General features: G+C 47.4%; 2 protein-coding genes and 2 long non-coding RNA genes across 10 annotated transcripts in view; 2 read left to right on the forward strand and 2 right to left on the reverse strand.

Moving 5' to 3' along the window:
* Positions 1-21,214, reverse strand: part of LOC118388042 (ras-specific guanine nucleotide-releasing factor RalGPS1) — a 319,864-nt gene that overhangs the window by 111,222 nt on the left and 187,428 nt on the right. The window lies entirely within an intron of this gene.
* Positions 91-5,074, reverse strand: LOC127931696 (uncharacterized). 2 transcript variants are annotated; one of them, XR_008142429.1, is made up of 3 exons: positions 4,085-5,074; positions 1,331-3,938; positions 91-737 (listed from the first exon to the last, which is right to left on the reverse strand). It is a non-coding gene; the product is annotated as an uncharacterized LOC127931696 (long non-coding RNA). The 2 variants fall into 2 exon arrangements; XR_008142428.1 differs by having other exon boundaries at positions 1,292-3,938.
* Positions 9,315-10,487, forward strand: LOC127931701 (uncharacterized). The gene is made up of 5 exons (XR_008142436.1): positions 9,315-9,550; positions 9,627-9,848; positions 10,151-10,224; positions 10,338-10,411; positions 10,453-10,487. It is a non-coding gene; the product is annotated as an uncharacterized LOC127931701 (long non-coding RNA).
* angptl2a (angiopoietin-like 2a) overlaps positions 18,266-21,214 on the forward strand; it is a 28,222-nt gene continuing 25,273 nt past the window's right edge. The window contains exon 1 of the mRNA XM_035763888.2: positions 18,266-18,879. The gene's annotated coding sequence lies outside the window, so the exon portion shown is untranslated. The remainder of the gene's footprint in view (positions 18,880-21,214) is intronic.

A 21,214-nucleotide genomic window follows, 5' to 3' on the forward strand; every position in this document is an offset into this window, starting at 1 on the left:
AGTACCATCTGTATATAGCCTCCACATTGACTCTGTACCAGTACCATCTGTATAGCCTCCACATTGACTCTGTCCGGTACCATCTGTATATAGCCTCCACATTGACTCTGTACCGGTACCATCTGTATATAGCCTCCACATTGACTCTGTACCAATACCATCTGTATATAGCCTCCACATTGACTCTGTACCAGTACCATCTGTATATAGCCTCCACATTGACTCTGTACCAGTACCATCTGTATATAGCCTCCACATTGACTCTGTACCAGTACCATCTGTATATAGCCTCCACATTGACTCTGTACCAGTACCATCTGTATATAGCCTCCACATTGACTCTGTACCAGTACCATCTGTATATAGCCTCCACATTGACTCTGTACCAGTACCATCTGTATATAGCCTCCACATTGACTCTGTACCAGTACCATCTGTATATAGCCTCCACATTGACTCTGTACCAGTACCATCTGTATATAGCCTCCACATTGACTCTGTACCAGTACCATCTGTATATAGCCTCCACATTGACTCTGTACCAGTACCATCTGTATATAGCCTCCACATTGACTCTGTACCAGTACCATCTGTATATAGCCTCCACATTGACTCTGTACCAGTACCATCTGTATATAGCCTCCACATTGACTCTGTACCAGTACCATCTGTAAATAGCCTCCACATTGACTCTGTACCAGTACCATCTGTATATAGCCTCCACATTGACTCTGTACCTGTACCATCTGTAAATAGCCTCCACATTGACTCTGTACCTGTACCATCTGTATATAGCCTCCACATTGACTCTGTACCAGTACCATCTGTATATAGCCTCCACATTGACTCTGTACCAGTACCATCTGTATATAGCCTCCACATTGACTCTGTACCAGTACCATCTGTATATATAGACTCTCCGGTACCCCCTGTATTAGCCTCTACATTGACTATGTACCAGTACCATCTGTATATAGCCTCCACATTGACTCTGTACTAGTACCATCTGTAAATAGCCTCCACATTGACTCTACCAGTACCATCTGTATATAGCCTCCACATTGACTCTGTACCAGTACCATCTGTAAATAGCCTCCACATTGACTCTGTACCAGTACCATCTGTATATAGCCTCCACATTGACTCTGTACCAGTACCATCTGTATATAGCCTCCACATTGACTCTGTACCAGTACCATCTGTATATAGCCTCCACATTGACTCTGTACCAGTACCATCTGCCTACATCGACTCTGTAGTACCCCCTGTATATCTCACATTGACTCTGTACTAGTACCATCTGTAAATAGCCTCCACATTGACTCTGTACCAGTACCATCTGTATATAGCCTCCACATTGACTCTGTACCAGTACCATCTGTATATAGCCTCGCTACTGTTATTTTACTGCTGCTCTTTAATTACTTGTTACTTTTATTTTTTACTTGTCTATTTTTTTTATTTTTATAAATTTTGATTTCTGTTCATTGATTGAAGCAAATAAACACCCGGGCTATTAATTGAAGTTTTATGGGTACTTGGACCTATAAGTCGTTTTAATTTTCCATTGCAAAACAAACACCATTGCTGTTGAACAATGTTGCTTTGACCTTCGTTACATAGGAGAGGCTGGCAACACATTCATCAGCTGCCGTTTACTGTGTTAAGTCATCGAAACTAGACTCTGTGCGCCCGTGTAGCATTACCACGAGGTGGAAAAGGTTACGAAATATATTGGGATAGAGGATCTATTGCTATTTTAAAAACACTGATAGATATCGGGCTATTTAGGAGGTGTATTTGCCTGTGGTTTAAACCAGTTTAGGAGGTGTATTTGCCTGTGGTTTAAACCAGTTTAGGAGGTGTATTTGCCTGTGGTTTAAACCAGTTTAGGAGGTGTATTTGCCTGTGGTTTAAACCAGTTTAGGAGGTGTATTTGCCTGTGGTTTAAACCAGTTTAGGAGGTGTATTTGCCTGTGGTTTAAACCAGTTTAGGAGGTGTATTTGCAGTCTGGTAAGCATCAGTGTTCTCCATGTTTTTACTTTCTTCTCCCAGAATCTCACTAGTCATTTGCAGAGGCACCATGGAATCAGTAGTAAAAAGGTGTAAACAGTACAGTGAAATGCTTACTTGCAAGCTCTCCTCAACAATGCAGCAATACTAAGTCGTCAAATAAATAAACACAAGAAATAAAAGTACATATTGTATTTATTTTATTCTTATGCATACTCTTTGTGCATTTTATTTTCTGACTTAGTATTACTGCATCGAGGAGAGCTTGCAAGTAAGTATTTCACCGTACTGTTTTCAAACGTTGTATCCTGTGCACGTGATCAATAAGCTTTGATTTGTAGAAGTGATTGAACTGAAATATCTTTACAGTCTTAACCGTGAGCTGGTTGGGGGTCGTGTGCACTTTGAAGTAGCGCTAAGGAAATCAGTCCGGCTTCTTAGAAGAGGCACCTGTTTCCGAACTCACAACTGTGACAGTCAACCTTCCCCTTGGATTTCCTTTTTGTCTTGAGATCACAAATCACTTTTCCACTGGAAAAATTCTTTAAAACAAATGGAAAGAGTCGCATGGACCCAGATCAAGACAACTAACCAACAGGCTTCAACATCAATCTGGTCCTGTGACTTTTTTATTTTTTATACATTTGCACCAAAAATAAAGTAATACCCCAAAACCTGTTTTTGCTTTGTCATTATGGGGTATTGTCTGTTGATTGATTACATTTTTTCATTTATTTCTTAAACATCCTCATCAATTTTAAAATAAGGCTGTAACATAGCATGTGGAAAAAGTCCAGGGGTCTGAATACTTTCTGAATACACTGTAAAGTTGCAAATTAAGACGGTGAGCACTTCAGCTGACAGGTCCTGCTAACTCTACACAAACACATGACTCCCCCTGTCAAATCTAGGTGAGGGAAGGAAAGAGCACGAGAGAGACAGCGAGAGCGAGAGAGAGCGAGAGAGAGCGAGATCAAATACCTCCTTAGGGGTTGACCAGGGTGCCAGCAAGTAGCCTAAATTGTCAACCTTAAACAGCTGATACAGGCCAGTCAAAGTGTTAAATCGACGTTTGGATAATAATTCAAATTATCTACAGCATGGAGTATCCAGCTCTGTTCACATTTATGGCCTTCTTCTATTCTTTGAAATGCATTGCATCCATATCAGTATGTTCTGTTAGAGGACTAGAGGACTTCTTTCCAGTTGAAATAGCCCTAAGCTTACTTGACAAAACACCATATTAAAATGAATCACTTGAGCCAAATGCATGTGGTATTAATGACTGGATTTGCACATTAAAACAAATACTGGTTCCCCACAGCTTGGTCCCATGTCTGTAGAGAAAGGCACTTTCTTCCACTGTTACAGTAGTGGAAAATAACATTCTTTTTGGGAGTGGTGGTTAAATTAGTTTACTTGTTTCATAGATGGGAACTTTTTCAACGCCCAGATGCATGTAATTTCAACACTATCCAATCCGTCTACTGCATTGTCTGACAACATACCCTCCACTTTCAATATAAACGTGTCACAGTAAAGGGAGACCTGTCCTGGAATTCCCTTGTTGGCCGACCGCAGCTCTCATTACGAAGCAAGCTCTCGCATATTTTGACTTTTAAAATGGAAAGCAGAAAACCTCAACAACATGGTCAGTGTGCTTCGCATCAGGGGTTCACCTTCTAGGGTCAGGAAGTAGAGGTCACAGGGGAACAACGGTGACCTCCAACTGGTCTCACACATCTGGTAGTGTCCTCACCACAAACCCGGTGGGAGACGTTTGAAAACCCAGGGTAACCTATCCAGTAACTGGGGGTGGGGGCGGATTCAGCTTTATTGACGTTTGAAAACCCAGGGTAACCTATCCAGTAACTGGGGGTGGGGGCGGATTCAGCTTTATTGACGTTTGAAAACCCAGGGTAACCTATCCAGTAACTGGGGGTGGGGGGATTCAGCTTTATTGATTCAGCTTTATTGATTCGTTTGAAAACCCAGGGTAACCTATCCAGTAACTGGGGGTGGGGGCGGATTCAGCTTTATTGACGTTTGAAAAAACCCAGTAAGGGTAACCTATCCAGTAACTGGGGGTGGGGGCGGATTCAGCTTTATTGACGTTTGAAAACCCAGGGTAACCTATCCAGTAACTGGGGGTGGGGGCGGATTCAGCTTTATTGACGTTTGAAAACCCAGGGTAACCTATCCAGTAACTGGGGGTGGGGGCGGATTCAGCTTTATTGACGTTTGAAAACCCAGGGTAACCTATCCAGTAACTGGGGGTGGGGGCGGATTCAGCTTTATTGACGTTTGAAAACCCAGGGTAACCTATCCAGTAACTGGGGGTGGGGGCGGATTCACGTTTGAATGTTCGGCTCCCATGTCTTGAACTCTGGTAGTGGAGATGGAACGTTGAGTTGACCTACCTTGGGGTTTTTTAATATATATTTTTTTATTTTTTACAAGGGTCATGGTGAGGCCCCAAGGTAACATGTGGAGGTATTTGTAATCCCTATTCAAAAAGCTTACAGGGCACCAATGAAACAAGAAGCTCATCCACACCATGTCTCTCCACTCTGTGTGTCGGGCCAAAGGGTGGGGCCACCGTCCAGCTTGCTGAACTGCGTCAAATACTGGCATGGTTCTTTGACGTTTTTTTTTTAGAGACTAATTATTATGTTCTCCCCATAGCTGACAGGAACTGTGTTTGATGACAAACCACTTCCTCAAAGGCTTGTGTGGATTAACAGAAAGAGCCAAGGGACAGCTGTGTCAAATCACATTCAAAGTAGAGGGGTTCGATATTTATTCCGTTAACGCTTGAAAAATGTTTAGATTCTCACACCCTAAGTGACCTAGTCTGGAGCACTCCGCTATTAACTACTTAAACCTCTGTAAGCAATTCAAATACAGCCACAACAGACAGGCTAGCTGATGACTGAGACGACTGCCTGCTAAGAATATATATAGTGCCATTTGATTTAGGCAAAAGATGTAGAATCTTACACATTAAAGCCAATAGAACAAACTAAAATGAAATAAACCTGTAACGTGAAGTGCACAACAGCCAACAGCTGTCAACACATGGCCAGAGGAAGAGAGCGCGAAATAGTGAGTCACATTCCTTTGTTCCAAGTAACATCCTGGGACAGAAAGGGGGGGAAACACAGTAACATCATGGGACAGAAACGTTTGGGGTAAACAGTAAGTAACATCCTGGGACAGAACTGGGGGGGGGACACAGTAACATCCTGGGACAGATGGAACGGGGAAACACAGTAACATCCTGGGACAGTAAATGGGGGAAACACAGTAACATCCTGGGACAGAAACTCTGTGTGGGGAAACACAGTAACATCCTGGGACAGAAAGGGGGAAACACAGTAACATCCTGGGACAGAAAGGGGGGTCAAATCACACAGTAACATCCTGGGACAGAAAGGGGGGAAACACAGTAACATCCTAGGACAGAAAGGGGACTGCGTCAAAGTAACTCCTGGGACGTATTTTTCCCTATTCAAAAAAGCTTACAGACTAATTCAAATGGGGGACAATGACAAACAGCAAACACAGTAACATCCTGGGACAGAAAGGGGGGGGCTTGAAAAATAGATTCTCAACATCCTAGGGACAGAAATAAACCTCTGGGGGCCACAAACACAGCTGTAACATCCTGGGACAGAAAGGGGGGAAATTCCATAGTAACATCCTGGGACAGAAAGGGGGCACAAACACAGTAACATCCTGGGACAGAAAGGGGGGAAACATTGGAACATCCTGGGACAGAAAGGGGGGAAACAGTAACATCCTGGGACAGAAAGGGGGAAACACAGTAACATCCTGGGACAGAAAGGGGGAAACACAGTAACATCCTGGGACAGAAAGGGGGGAAACATTGGAACATCCTGGGACAGAAAGGGGGAAACACAGTAACATCCTGGGACAGAAAGGGGGGAAACACAGTAACATCCTGGGACAGAAAGGGGGGAAACATTGGAACATCCTGGGACAGAAAGGGGGAAACATTGGAACATCCTGGGACAGAAAGGGGGAAACACAGGAACATCCTGGGACAGAAAGGGGGAACACAGTAACATCCTGGGACAGAAAGGGGGAAACACAGTAACATCCTGGGACAGAAAGGGGGGGAAACACAGTAACATCCTGGGACAGAAGGGGGGAAACACAGTAACATCCTGGGACAGAAAGGGAATAAAACACAGTAACATCCTGGGACAGAAAGGGGGGAAACATTGGAACATCCTGGGACAGAAAGGAATAAAACATTGGAACATCCTGGGACAGAAAGGGGGAAACATTGTAACATCCTGGGACAGAAAGGGGAATGAAACACAGTAACATCCTGGGACAGAAAGGGGGGCGAAACATTGGAACATCCTGGGACAGAAAGGGGGAAACACAGTAACATCCTGGGACAGAAAGGGGGGAAACATTGGAACATCCTGGGACAGAAAGGGGGGAAACATTGGAACATCCTGGGACAGAAAGGGGGAAACACAGTGAACATCCTGGGACAGAAAGGGGGAAACACAGTAACATCCTGGGACAGAAAGGGGGGGAAACACAGTAACATCCTGGGACAGAAAGGGGGAAACATAGGAACATCCTGGGACAGAAAGGGGGAAACACAGTAACATCCTGGGACAGAAAGGGGGAAACATTGGAACATCCTGGGACAGAAAGGGGGAAACACAGTAACATCCTGGGACAGAAAGGGGGGAAACACAGTAACATCCTGGGACAGAAAGGGGGGGAAACACAGTAACATCCTGGGACAGAAAGGGGGGGAAACACAGTAACATCCTGGGACAGAAAGGGGGGGAAACACAGTAACATCCTGGGACAGAAAGGGGGGGAAACACAGTGACATCCTGGGACAGAAAGGGGGGGAAACAGTAACATCCTGGGACAGAAAGGGGGGGAAACACAGTAACATCCTGGGACAGAAAGGGGGGGAAGCACAGTAACATCCTGGGACAGAAAGGGGGGGAAACACAGTAACATCCTGGGACAGAAAGGGGGGAAACACAGTAACATCCTGGGACAGAAAGGGGGAAACACATTAACATCCTGGGACAGAAAGGGGGGGAAACACAGTAACATCCTGGGACAGAAAGGGGAGGGGGGAACACAGTAACATCCTGGAAAAGAAAGGGGGAAGCACAGTGACATCCTGGGACAGAAAGGGGGAAACACAGTAACATCCTGGGACAGAAAGGGAAGAAAACACAGTAACATCCTGGGACAGAAAGGGGGGAAACATAGGAACATCCGGGACAGAAAGGGGGAAACATTGGAACATCCTGGGACAGAAAGGGGGAAACATAGGAACATCCTGGGACAGAAGGGGGAAACATTGGAACATCCTGGGACAGAAAGGGGGGAAACATTGGAACATCCTGGGACAGAAAGGGGGGAAACATTGGAACATCCTGGGACAGAAAGGGGGAAACATTGGAACATCCTGGGACAGAAAGGGGGGAAACACAGTAACATCCTGGGACAGAAAGGGGGAAACATAGGAACATCCTGGGACAGAAAGGGGGAAACATAGGAACATCCTGGGACAGAAAGGGGGGCGAAACATTGGAACATCCTGGGACAGAAAGGGGGAAACACAGTAACATCCTGGGACAGAAAGGGGGGGAAACACATTAACATCCTGGGACAGAAAGGGGGGGAAACACAGTAACATCCTGGGACAGAAAGGGGGGGGGGGAACACAGTAACATCCTGGAAAAGAAAGGGGGAAGCACAGTGACATCCTGGGACAGAAAGGGGGGGGAAACACAGTAACATCCTGGGACAGAAAGGGGAAGAAAACACAGTAACATCCTGGGACAGAAAGGGGGGGAAACATAGGAACATCCTGGGACAGAAAGGGGGGGAAACATTGGAACATCCTGGGACAGAAAGGGGGGGAAACATTGGAACATCCTGGGACAGAAAGGGGGGGAAACATTGGAACATCCTGGGACAGAAAGGGGGGAAACATTGGAACATCCTGGGACAGAAAGGGGGAAACACAGTAACATCCTGGGACAGAAAGGGGGGAAACATAGTAACATCCTGGGACAGAAAGGGGGAAACATAGTAACATCCTGGGACAGAAAGGGGGGGAAACACAGTAACATCCTGGGACAGAAAGGGGGGAGACACCGTAACATCCTGGGACAGAAAGGGAAACACAGTGACATCCTGGGACAGAAAGGGGGAAACACAGTAACATCCTGGGACAGAAAGGGGGGTGGAAACACAGTAACATCCTGGGACAGAAAGGGGGAAAAACAGTAACATCCTGGGACAGAAAGGGGGAAAAACAGTAACATCCTGGGACAGAAAGGGGGAAACACAGTAACATCCTGGGACAGAAAGGGGGGGTGGAAACACAGTAACATCCTGGGACAGAAAGGGGGAAACACAGTGACATCCTGGGACAGAAAGGGGAATAAAACACAGTAACATCCTGGGACAGAAAGGGGGGTGGAAACACAGTAACATCCTGGGACAGAAAGGGGGGTGGAAACACAGTGACATCCTGGGACAGAAAGGGGAATAAAACACAGTAACATCCTGGGACAGAAAGGGGGGACACAGTAACATCCTGGGACAGAAAGGGGAATAAAACACAGTAACATCCTGGGACAGAAAGGGGGGGAACACAGTAACATCCTGGGACAGAAAGGGAAAAAAACACAGTAACATCCTGGGACAGAAAGGGGAATAAAACACAGTAACATCCTGGGACAGAAAGGGAATAAAACACAGTAACATCCTGGGACAGAAAGGGAAGGAAACACAGTAACATCCTGGGACAGAAAGGGAATAAAACACAGTAACATCCTGGGACAGAAATGGGAATAAAACACAGTAACATCCTGGGACAGAAAGGGGAAAACACACAGGGAGAGAATGCGGATTAGACACTAGGGTGCAGAAGTGGGCACTAACCCAAAATGACGTGGGGATGAGGTAAGCGTTTTCTCTGATCAAAAGGTTGCTATGTGAGGGTCACCTTGTAAAAGCGATAGCATGTGAGCGACTCAGCTCATTTTGGTTGAACGGGTAAACAGACATCCTCCCTTTGCTTTTGTTGGCCTAACGGCTCTCAGACAGGTGAGAGACACCATGTTAATTTAACGATTTTCAACATGTAAACTCTACCCTGTGGAAGGTCAAGGTCAAAGTTTAAAACTGGAGGAAAAAGAAAGCATTCCTGCTAGTTTCATTAATCCTCTCCCTTCTACAGATGTTTTCATCATCATCCACACAAACACTTCACTGAACTAGTAGTCCCAGGTGAGCCGGCAGAGACACACACTGGATGGATTCCCAGGTGAGCCGGCAGAGACACACACTGGATGGATTCCCAGGTGAGCCGGCAGAGACACACACTGGATGGATTCCCAGGTGAGCCGGCAGAGACACACACTGGATGGATTCCCAGGTGAGCCGGCAGAGACACACACTGGATGGATTCCCAGGTGAGCCGGCAGAGACACACACTGGATGGATTCCCAGGTGAGCCGGCAGAGACACACACTCGAAATGGATTCCCAGGTGACCCGGCAGAGACACACACTGGATGGATTCCCAGGTGAGCCGGCAGAGACACACACTGGATGGATTCCCAGGTGAGCCGGCAGAGACACACACTGGATGGATTCCCAGGTGACCCGGCAGAGACACACACTGGATGGATTCCCAGGTGACCCGGCAGAGACACACACTGGATGGATTCCCAGGTGAGCCGGCAGAGACACACACTGGATGGATTCCCAGGTGACCCGGCAGAGACACACACTGGATGGATTCCCAGGTGAGCCGGCAGAGACACACACTGGATGGATTCCCAGGTGATGGCAGAGACACACACTGGATGGATTCCCAGGTGACCCGGCAGAGACACACACTGGATGGATGGATTCCCAGGCATACCGGCAGAGACACACACTGGATGGATTCCCCGGTGAACCGGCAGAGACACACACTGGATGGATTCCCAGGTGAGCCGGCAGAGACACACACTGGATGGATTCCCAGGTGAGCCGGCAGAGACACACACTGGATGGATTCCCAGGTGACCCGGCAGAGACACACACTGGATGGATGGATTCCCAGGTGACCCGGCAGAGACACACACTGGATGGATTCCCAGGTGAACCGGCAGAGACACACACTGGATGGATTCCCAGGTGAGCCGGCAGAGACACACACTGGATGGATTCCCAGGTGAACCGGCAGAGACACACACTGGATGGATGGATTCCCAGGTGACCCGGCAGACACACACTGGATGGATTCCCAGGTGACCCGGCAGAGACACACACTGGATGGATTCCCAGGTGACCCGGCAGAGACACACACTGGATGGATTCCCAGGTGAGCCGGCAGACACACACACTGGATGGATGGATTCCCAGGTGACCCGGCAGAGACACACACTGGATGGATTCCCAGGTGACCCTGCAGAGACACACACTGGATGGATTCCCAGGTGACCCAGCAGAGACACACACTGGATGGATGGATTCCCAGGTGACCCGGCAGAGACACACACTGGATGGATTCCCAGGTGAGCCGGCAGAGACACACACTGGATGGATTCCCAGGTGAGCCGGCAGAGACACACACTGGATGGATTCCCAGGTGACCCGGCAGAGACACACACTGGATGGATTCCAAAAAGGAAACCAAAAGGTGGAAGGGTCCCCCCTGACCTAGTCCATGAACCCCCCCCATATCTTCCCAGTGGCTTTCTCACAACAAACAGTCCTTCTGTATGGCTACTGTTCCACAGTCCCTATTGGCCTAGACAGGCATAAAGAAATCAGGCTCTGAAAGCATACCGCTTCGGTTAAGCTGCGCTTTTATGACGCGCATTAAAGGATGCAGCCAGTTTGATATTTCTAACACATTTCTGGATTTACTGTAAATCAGTCCTTCATCTCTTTTTTTTTTAAGTTTCTTTTTTTTTTTTTTTACAACCGGGCGTTTTCATAACACAGGGCATAGGCTCCAAGTTTGATTTCCAAACATCCATAGACTGAATACGTAATATTTAGCTCCAGAGTGATGTAATCTCTCAGAAATAGTTTCATAAAAATGTGATGGGCACCAAAACAAGAGGCCCTTTTTTCCTTCTCCAAACTGTTCCAATTGTCTGCTCAAATGTAAAAAAATAAAATAAAATAAAATCTTGAGTCAATCTTGAAAGTGACTGTCAGTGAGTGTTGTACGGACATGTGGTGCAAGCAATCTTCTGGGATGTGTCAGAATAGTTTACCTCAGATTTTACAGCAGCTTGGTCCAAACTCATCCTGGGGGAAAACACATGCGTTTATCCAGGCCCATTATGATGATGAACAGCGTCCCTGAGGTTTGTAGAATGACTTTCACAGGATCACACCTCTCAATCTGAAATCTCTCTGGCTTTTTCACAGGATTTACTCCTTTCAATCTGAAATCTCTCTGGCTTTTTCACAGGATCACACCTCTCAATCTGAAATCTCTCTGGCTTTTTCACAGGATCACACCTCTCAATCTGAAATATCTCTGGCTTTTTCACAGGATTTACTCCTCTCAATCTGAAATATCTCTGGCTTTTTCACAGGATTACACCTCTCAATCTGAAATCTCTCTGGCTTTTTCACAGGATTTACTCCTCTCAATCTGAAATATCTCTGGCTTTTTCACAGGATTACACCTCTCAATCTGAAATATCTCTGGCTTTTTCACAGGATTACACCTCTCAATCTGAAATATCTCTGGCTTTTTCACAGGATTTACTCCTCTCAATCTGAAATCTCTCTGGCTTTTTCACAGGATTACACCTCTCAATCTGAAATATCTCTGGCTTTTTCACAGGATTACACCTCTCAATCTGAAATCTCTCTGGCTTTTTCACAGGATTACACCTCTCAATCTGAAATCTCTCTGGCTTTTTCACAGGATTTACACCTCTCAATCTGAAATCTCTCTGGCTTTTTCACAGGATTACACCTCAATCTGAAATATCTCTGGCTTTTTTCACAGGATTACACCTCTCAATCTGAAATCTCTCTGGCTTTTTCACAGGATTTACTCCTCAATCTGAAATCTCTCTGGCTTTTTCACAGGATTACACCTCTCAATCTGAAATATCTCTGGCTTTTTTTTTTTCCTGTTTAGTGCGTGAGGCAGATTTCTGCTGCTAAACACCTATCACATTGACAATATATGTTCAGTAAAACAAGAGGCCCATGAAAAGTTGCCACAACGGCTGACAACTCAGAGTCTTTAGTCAAAAGGTATTGCCTTCCCAAAGGTCATCCAAATAATTGACAATGACATAATAGCTTTACTTAAGCAAATAATTTGTGACGGTCCATTGTTGGCCAATAAGAGGAAAGCCTGCTATGGGTGGGTGGTCCATTCTGCCTGCTATGGGTGGGTGGTCCATTCTGCATGGCTGGCTGGCTGGTCTGTCCTGCATGGCTGGCTGGCTGGTCTGTCCTGCATGGCTGGCTGGCTGGTCTGTCCTGCATGGCTGGCTGGCTGGTCTGTCCTGCATGGCTGGCTGGCTGGTCTGTCCTGCATGGCTGGCTGGTCTGTCCTGCATGGCTGGCTGGCTGGTCTGTCCTGCATGGCTGGCTGGCTGGTCTGTCCTGCATGGCTGGCTGGTCTGTCCTGCATGGCTGGCTGGCTGGTCTGTCCTGCATGGCTGGCTGGCTGGTCTGTCCTGCATGGCTGGCTGGCTGGCTGGTCTGTCCTGCATGGCTGGCTGGCTGGTCTGGTCCTGCATGGCTGGCTGGCTGGTCTGGTCCTGCATGGCTGGCTGGCTGGTCTGGTCCTGCATGGCTGGCTGGCTGGCTGGTCTGTCCTGCATGGCTGGCTGGCTGGCTGGTCTGTCCTGCATGGCTGGCTGGCTGGCTGGTCTGTCCTGCATGGCTGGCTGGCTGGTCTGTCCTGCATGGCTGGCTGGCTGGCTGGTCTGTCCTGCATGGCTGGCTGGCTGGTCTGGTCCTGCATGGCTGGCTGGCTGGTCTGGTCCTGCATGGCTGGCTGGCTGGTCTGGTCCTGCATGGCTGGCTGGCTGGTCTGGTCCTGCATGGCTGGCTGGCTGGTCTGTCCTGCATGGCTGGCTGGCTGGCTGGTCTGTCCTGCATGGCTGGCTGGTCTGTCCTGCATGGCTGGCTGGTCTGTCCTGCATGGCTGGCTGGCTGGCTGGTCTGTCCTGCATGGCTGGCTGGCTGGCTGGTCTGTCCTGCATGGCTGGCTGGTCTGTCCTGCATGGCTGGCTGGCTGGTCTGTCCTGCATGGCTGGCTGGCTGGTCTGTCCTGCATGGCTGGCTGGCTGGTCCGTCCTGCATGGCTGGCTGGCTGGTCTGTCCTGCATGGCTGGCTGGCTGGTCTGTCCTGCATGGCTGGCTGGCTGGTCCGTCCTGCATGGCTGGCTGGCTGGTCCGTCCTGCATGGCTGGCTGGCTGGTCCGTCCTGCATGGCTGGCTGGCTGGTCTGTCCTGCATGGCTGGCTGGCTGGTCTGTCCTGCATGGCTGGCTGGCTGGTCTGTCCTGCATGGCTGGCTGGCTGGTCTGTCCTGCATGGCTGGCTGGCTGGTCTGTCCTGCATGGCTGGCTGGCTGGTCTGTCCTGCATGGATGTGACTTCAAAAGGTGTAGCTCCAGTAGGCCTGTGCAATGCTGCCTTTCAGTGGAAGATCCCCCCCTCTTGTTCTTCTTCAAAAGGGCCGGTCTCTTTTGAGCCCAAAGGTTACAGCATTGTTAGCCCTCATGAATCATCAAGGCAAAGCAGTTTGGGAACAAACAGACCACACACACAGCCAGCTGGGAACATTTTCATTAAGGTCTGAGTGAAGTCAATTGAGAAACCTGAATTCAAATGAGACATGCTGGTAACAAACAAGTCACTTTGAATTTGATCACGGAGGTCGTTTGATTGGGTCAGTGATTTGGTGAAGATACAGAGACAAGTGAGTTGAAACAGTCCACAGAGGTCAGGCATTCTCCCTCGGCAGACAAGGCATTACCGAATGTCGGAATTGGGTAGGGTTGGCACAGTAATTGTATAATCATGTTACCGACAACTATGGACGAAGACAGTCAAAAATAAACGTTTTAATTTAACGTTTTTTTTTATCAACTTCAAATGCATGTCAACAAACTTCACCCAAAAGCAGCAAAGTAAAAGTAATCCTAGTTCACATTTAACAGCCGATATAAGGAGAGATGAAAAAAAAAAAAAAAAGTCCGTTTTAGAATTTTGTGTTGCGGAACGAACATCTGACAATACGGGAAGACCCGGGCATTCAGAAAGATGACGTGCGGTTGAGTCCGCTTCCGCAGTAACACGGACTCTTTACAACGTAATGAAACTTTGTTACTCCTTGTTTCAGCAAGGTGTTGTAGTAAACAAGTCTGGTCGTCTAGGAAACACCCCTCCCTCCCTCCCTTCAGCAGCTCATGCACTCAGGAGCGGAGGAGAGGAGAAAATGTAATTTTTTTTCTAATGAGTTGTTTTTCTATTCAAACGATTATAGCGGTGACCGTGGTCATTTTACTGACAGATTCCATGACAGTCACAGGGGAAGGCGAACCTGGCATCTGTATTATGGGCTTAAGTCCATGAACCTGGTAATACCTGAAACTGGTGCCACCTTCTCTCATAGTGTCACAGTGATAAAGGACCATCTTTTTTCTGAAATAACCAGTGCCCTTCTCATCCAGTGTCTCAGGACTGGTGGGGGCTGGCGGGAGGGGGTCGCTACCCTCTACCCCCACTAGCAAGCAGTGTTCCAGGACTGGTGGGAGGGGGTCGCTACCCTTTACCCCCACTAGCTAGCAGTGTTCCAGGACTGGTGGCTACCCTCTACCCCCACTAGCAAGCAGTGTTCCAGGACTGGTGGGAGGGGGTCACTACCCTCTACCCCCACCTAGCTAGCAGTGTTCCAGGACTGGTGGCTACCCTCTACCCCCACTAGCAAGCAGTGTTCCAGGGCTGGCGGGAGGGGGTCGCTACCCTCTACCCCCACTAGCAAGCAGTGTTCCACCCCCACTAGCAAGCAGTGTTCCAGGACTGGTGGGAGGGGGTCGCTACCCTCTACCCCCACTAGCAAGCAGTGCTCCAGGACTGGTGGGAGGGGGTCGCTACCCTCTACCCCCACTAGCAAGCAGTGCTCCAGGACTGGTGGGAGGGGGTCACTACCCTCTACCCCCACTAGCAAGCAGTGCTCCAGGACTGGTGGGAGGGGGTCACTACCCTCTACCCCCACCTAGCTAGCAGTGTTCCAGGACTGGTGGCTACCCTCTACCCCCACTAGCAAGCAGTGTTCCAGGACTGGTGGGAGGGGGTCGCTACCCTCTACCCCCACTAGCAAGCAGTGCTCCAGGACTGGTGGGAGGGGGTCGCTACCCTCTACCCCCACTAGCAAGCAGTGTTCCAGGACTGGTGGGGACTGGTGGGAGGGGGGGGGGGGGTCGTTACCCTCTACCAGCTTAACTCACCTGTAGCTCTCCATCAATCATCCTTGCTGTCAGGCAGCAGTCTACACGTATGAAGAGAGAGATGACGGAGGCCTGAGTGTGTCGGCACAAGCTGGGGCTTGCCTTCAGCACGGAAGTATGGGGAGGGATTGAGATGGAGTGAGTCAAACTCGTCAAGCCCATTAGTAAATATAATATATTACTGCCATCATCGTGGACCGTTATCAATACCACCATTACTATGTATTTCTCTCATAGAGACTATTATAAAGAGGCGAATGCCTTCGGCTTTATGTCGTCACACAGCTGGGCGAAGTGAGGATATTCTTTACTTTACAGCTCAGCAACATAGACCTCTCTACCATATAGAGGGAATTGAATAGGCAACCCTCACTGGTTAAGTCTAAACTGCTAGACCATGTATCAGCAGAGATGTGCTCTTGGTGAAGGACTCCCACAATCCTGGTTCTACTTTTCCACAAGACTGTTTTATTTACCATAGTCAGCCTTAAGACCATCAATTAAGGGTTTAGAGTAACATGTAACTATAATTTGAAGACTTCAGAAGTCAATGGCTTTGAAAGAATCAAAGTTAGATTCATGAGTGGAGCGATAGCACTGAGGAACTAGGAAAATGCCCCATTTAAACCAGTCAATAGCTAGGCATACCCCATTTAAACCAGTCAACAGCTAGGCATGCCCCATTTAAACCAGTCAACAGCTAGGCATGCCCCATTTAAACCAGTCAATAGCTAGGCATGCCCCATTTAAACCAGTCAACAGCTAGGCATGCCCCATTTAAACCAGTCAACAGCTAGGCATGCCCCATTTAAACCAGCCACTAGCTAGGCATGCCCCCATTTAAACCAGTCAATAGCTAGGCATGCCCCCATTTAAACCAGTTAATAGCTGGGGATGCCCCCATTTAAACCAGTCAATAGCTAGGCATGCCCCATTTAAACCAGTCAATAGCTAGGGATGCCCCCATTTAAACCAGTCAATAGCTAGGCATGCCCCCATTTAAACCAGTCAATAGCTAGGCATGCCCCATTTAAACCAGTCAATAGCTAGGGATGCCCCCATTTAAACCAGTCAATAGCTAGGGATGCCCGCATTTAAACCAGTCAATAGCTAGGGATGCCCCCATTTAAACCAGTCAATAGCTAGGCATGCCCCCATTTAAACCAGTTAATCGCTAGGCATGCCCCCATTTAAACCAGTCAATAGCTAGGCATGCCCCATTTAAACCAGTCAATAGCTAGGCATACCCCATTTAAACCAGTCAATAGCTAGGCATGCCCCCATTTAAACCAGTCAATAGCTAGGCATGCCCCATTTAAACCAGTCAATAGCTAGGCATGCCCCCATTTAAACCAGTCAATAGCTAGGCATGCCCCATTTAAACCAGTCAATAGCTAGGCATGCCCCATTTAAACCAGTCAATAGCTAGGCATACCCCATTTAAACCAGTCAATAGCTAGGCATGCCCCCATTTAAACCAGTCAATAGCTAGGCATGCCCCCATTTAAACCAGTCAATAGCTAGGCATGCCCCATTTAAACCAGTCAATAGCTAGGCATGCCCCATTTAAACCAGTCAATAGCTAGGCATGCCCCCATTTAAACCAGTCAATAGCCAGGCATGCCCCCATTTAAACCAGTCAATAGCTAGGCATGCCCCCATTTAAACCAGTCAATAGCTAGGCATGCCCCCATTTAAACCAGTCAATAGCTAGGCATGCCCCCATTTAAACCAGTCAATAGCTAGGGATGCCCCCATTTAAACCAGTCAATAGCTAGGCATGCCCCCATTTAAACCTGTCAATAGCTAGGCATGCCCCCATTTAAACCAGTCAATAGCTAGGGATGCCCCCATTTAAACCAGTCAATAGCTAGGGATGCCCCCATTTAAACCAGTCAATAGCTAGGCATGCCCCCATTTAAACCAGTCAATAGCTAGGCATACCCCATTTAAACCAGTCAATAGCTAGGCATGCCCCCATTTAAACCAGTCAAAACAAAATGAGGGATGGTTCGTCTCAAGTACTGTTCAGCAGAGTGGACTTGTGGGATAGAATATCTTACAATATATATATATTTTTTAAGCACAAAGAGTCAGGTACAGATATGTCCATAGAGATGACACCACCACCACCTGGCATGGTGACAAGTGGTGACAGGTCCATTTGCTGATGCCTCAAGGCTTTGACAGTAGTGGTAAAGCACTACGATGTTGTGGATTCTGGAGAGGAAAAAGAAAAAAAAACTGTGCATTTCCATTATTTTATTCAATTGTTTTACCAGAAATATTTAATTTCTATTATATAAGTAGATGTAACGATAGCTAGTCTAGCTATCTGGTAAAATGTGCAACATGAGGGATAAAGATAATAATTATGGAAGGATCACGACATGTTAAACGGGTGAAATCAATGTAACACTCTCCCCCTTCGCCGCTTAAGAACAGGCCTGAGCTCAACACACACTGAAGCCTATGGCCTCAGCCTGCAACAGTTGCAGCTGGTGGCTGTGGCTGGCTGGCTGGCTGACTCCCCAAACAGCCGCGATGGGGGGTAGGAAAAAGGAGGGCTGGAGAGCTAGGGGGGGACGGCTCTGGGGGGCTGCAGGGGACAAGGGTTTGGGTGGGGGACTGGAGTCCCTGTGTCTCATGGAACATGGTCTCCTTTGTGTTAAGAGGAGGGGAAAGGGGAGGTCCCGGCTCACGACTTGATTACTACGAGACGAAAAGACTGCCTTACCTCTAATAGAAAGTAAGAGTAAGACAGTGAGAGTGAGAGAGAGAGAGAGAGACAGAGAGGGAGAAAAGCCAAAAAGGAGGGGGGCTCTGTAGAAAAACAGACTAAGGGGCTGCTGTGGTAGAGGTGACAGAGTCGGTGTTAAGACTATGACAGAGCTGGAGGAAACATGTTCAGGTGTTCAGCTTTTATCAATGGACTCCAAACTAAAAGGTAACCAAGTCTGCATCTGTAGCGTATGAATGAACTAAACTGCGGAAACCCTTGATAAAGTTTGGACACTTATACATACTGTGCTCATTAGGGACACGGTTACTAAAGAGGAACTTTAGAGTTCGGGCTACCTGCTGATTCTCCGGCGAATGAGCACGTCATGTATTGGTAGGCTTCAAAACAACATCCACTGCAGGGGAAACGTCTCTGACAGAAGATCGTGAGGAGGAGAGAGGGGGGGGGGGACGACAAGAGAAAAATATCCATGGATTTTGTCATGACTTTATTCACAGAAGAGCCTTAAATCAAACCTTCACGAGAAGGCAAGGGATTTAAAGGAGGAAAGAGCGAGAGAGAGAGAGAGAGAGAGAGAGAGTGGTGGAGATCAACGCATTTATCTGGTAAGGACCGGTGTTCCTACTTCTGCATGCTGCTGCACTTTTTTATAACAGCTTTCAGTGGCAAAGCCTGCACTTAAAAGAGTGCTTGTTTGAGTAGTAATTACATATTGGCTCCGCACCTTACAGCTGTGTTAACTCTTCAGAAGTGCCGCTAACTCCCCTAATCTGGGTCCGTGTACTCTCACTGCGTATTACTTTACTATTCTCTGCTATCATTTATTTTGGGGTGATGATTTAAAGACAAAACTACAGATAAATTGTATGATTCTGAATTAATGGTGGAACGCAACAATCAAAACGACGTGTTGGCAGATTATTACCAAACCAGCCGTAATCCCAAATTACAGATTTTTATTGTTGTTGTTGAATTTACTATAGCAGTGTATAATCTGTAATCCAGTTTTACCTGTGATCATGGTTGCTATTTGCTCCTCAAGTTCTAGGAGAATAGCTTTCAGTACAGTCATTTGACTCATTACGGCAGAGTCACAAGGTAAGGGCTCGGAAACCAACAGGACATGACTAGAAAGTACATCGTTAGTCATACCACGAGTCGAATACCACTTAACCCAGTGCTTCTGATCAAGTCAACTACCACTTAACCCAGTCCTTCTGATCAAGTCGAATACCACTTAACCCAGTGCTTCTGATCAAGTCAACTACCACTTAACCCAGTCCTGATCAAGTCGAATACCACTTAACCCAGTCCTTCTGATCAAGTCGAATACCACTTAACCCAGTCCTTCTGATCAAGTCAAATACCACTTAACCCAGTCCTTCTGATCAAGTCAACTACCACTTAACCCAGTCCTTCTGATCAAGTCAAATACCACTAAACCCAGTCCTTCTGATCAAGTCAACTACCACTTAACCCAGTCCTTCTGATCAAGTCAACTACCACTTAACCCAGTCCTTCTGATCAAGTCAACTACCACTTAACCCAGTCCTTCTGATCAAGTCAAATACCACTAAACCCAGTCCTTCTGATCAAGTCAACTACCACTTAACCCAGTCCTTCTGATCAAGTCAAATACCACTTAACCCAGTCCTTCTGATGGACAGGAGTCCGGTGGTTAACAGAGGCGGTTAGCTGTGGTTAGATGCTTTAGAAGAAGAGACGCTGTCGTCTGTTTTTCTTGTTGTGGTGCAGACGAGCCAGTCTCTCATCCCCGGCTGCTGGGGCTCCTTTCTTGCCATGCTGTGTGTGTGTGTGTGTGTGTGTGTGTGTGTGTGTGTGTGTGTGTGTGTGTGTGTGAGGGGTTAGGCTGGGTTTCTGTATAGCACTTTGTGACATTGGCTGAAAAAAAGGGCTTTATAAATACATGTGATTGATTGATTGTGTGGGAGGGAGGGATGGAGTGATGTTTGGGTAAAAGTGATACGAACAGCTGAGGGGAATTGAATGACACTTCTTATCCACGCTCAGACAGGATCTTTCTGAGGAAATACGAGAACAAGGTAACGAAGAGGGAAGTGCATGTCACTCATTCCAGAATCGTGTGTGTGTGTGTGTGTGTGTGTGTGTGTGTGTGTGTGTGTGTGTGTGTGTGTGTGTGTTTGGCCTGCCCCTAGTTGACAGCACCCTAATAACAAGGAGTCAGGGTAGTAGTCTGGCTGATAACAGACACTCCGACCTTCTTCTTCGACGTGGGTTGGGCTACTAGTTTCCCTAATGCTCTCATAAGAGCATGTCTAAGAGTCTCGAAGGGACACTATGAAGAGGGATGGGTGGAACGGGTTCTGCAGAGCACTGTCCTGTTTGGATAAAAGTGGGGTCGCTAGGTTTGCATTGGCGTGTGTGTGTGTGTTGAACGTATGAGGAAATAAGAGCCTGTAGCGTTGTGAGCATGACACTGAGGCATCAAGTTATTTATTTACACGAACGCACCAACAAAACAGAGAATGGGAAAAACGGCTAATTGACTGTTACATCATAATAACTTGCTAAGGGAAAACTCCCTTGTCCAATTCCACTGAGGTCTTTTTGCATGATTTTCTCTCGTACTTCCCGGGGAGAGGGTGGTGGGGGGTTGGCACAGCAAACCCCACATCTTTAATGATGCACTGTGGCTGAGTAAAAACATAAAATGCTTTCAAGAGCCCAGAAAAACTCAAGCTCAACTAGAAACACAAAATGTCAATGTTTTTTTTCCATTGTAAAAAAAATAAAAAATTTAATAAAAATGTGCCAGAGTCATGAATGTGAAAAGCTCTGGTGTGGTTTGGGTGAGACCCTGACAGATCTCTTGGAACACGTTGAACAGACAGGTCGAGCGAAAGAGGTCGGAGGGTGGTAGTCATAGAACCACTAGGTATCAGCATGCCTCAGTTCGGC

Source organism: Oncorhynchus keta, chromosome 9 (assembly GCF_023373465.1).
Source record: "Oncorhynchus keta strain PuntledgeMale-10-30-2019 chromosome 9, Oket_V2, whole genome shotgun sequence".
NCBI lineage: Eukaryota > Metazoa > Chordata > Actinopteri > Salmoniformes > Salmonidae > Oncorhynchus > Oncorhynchus keta.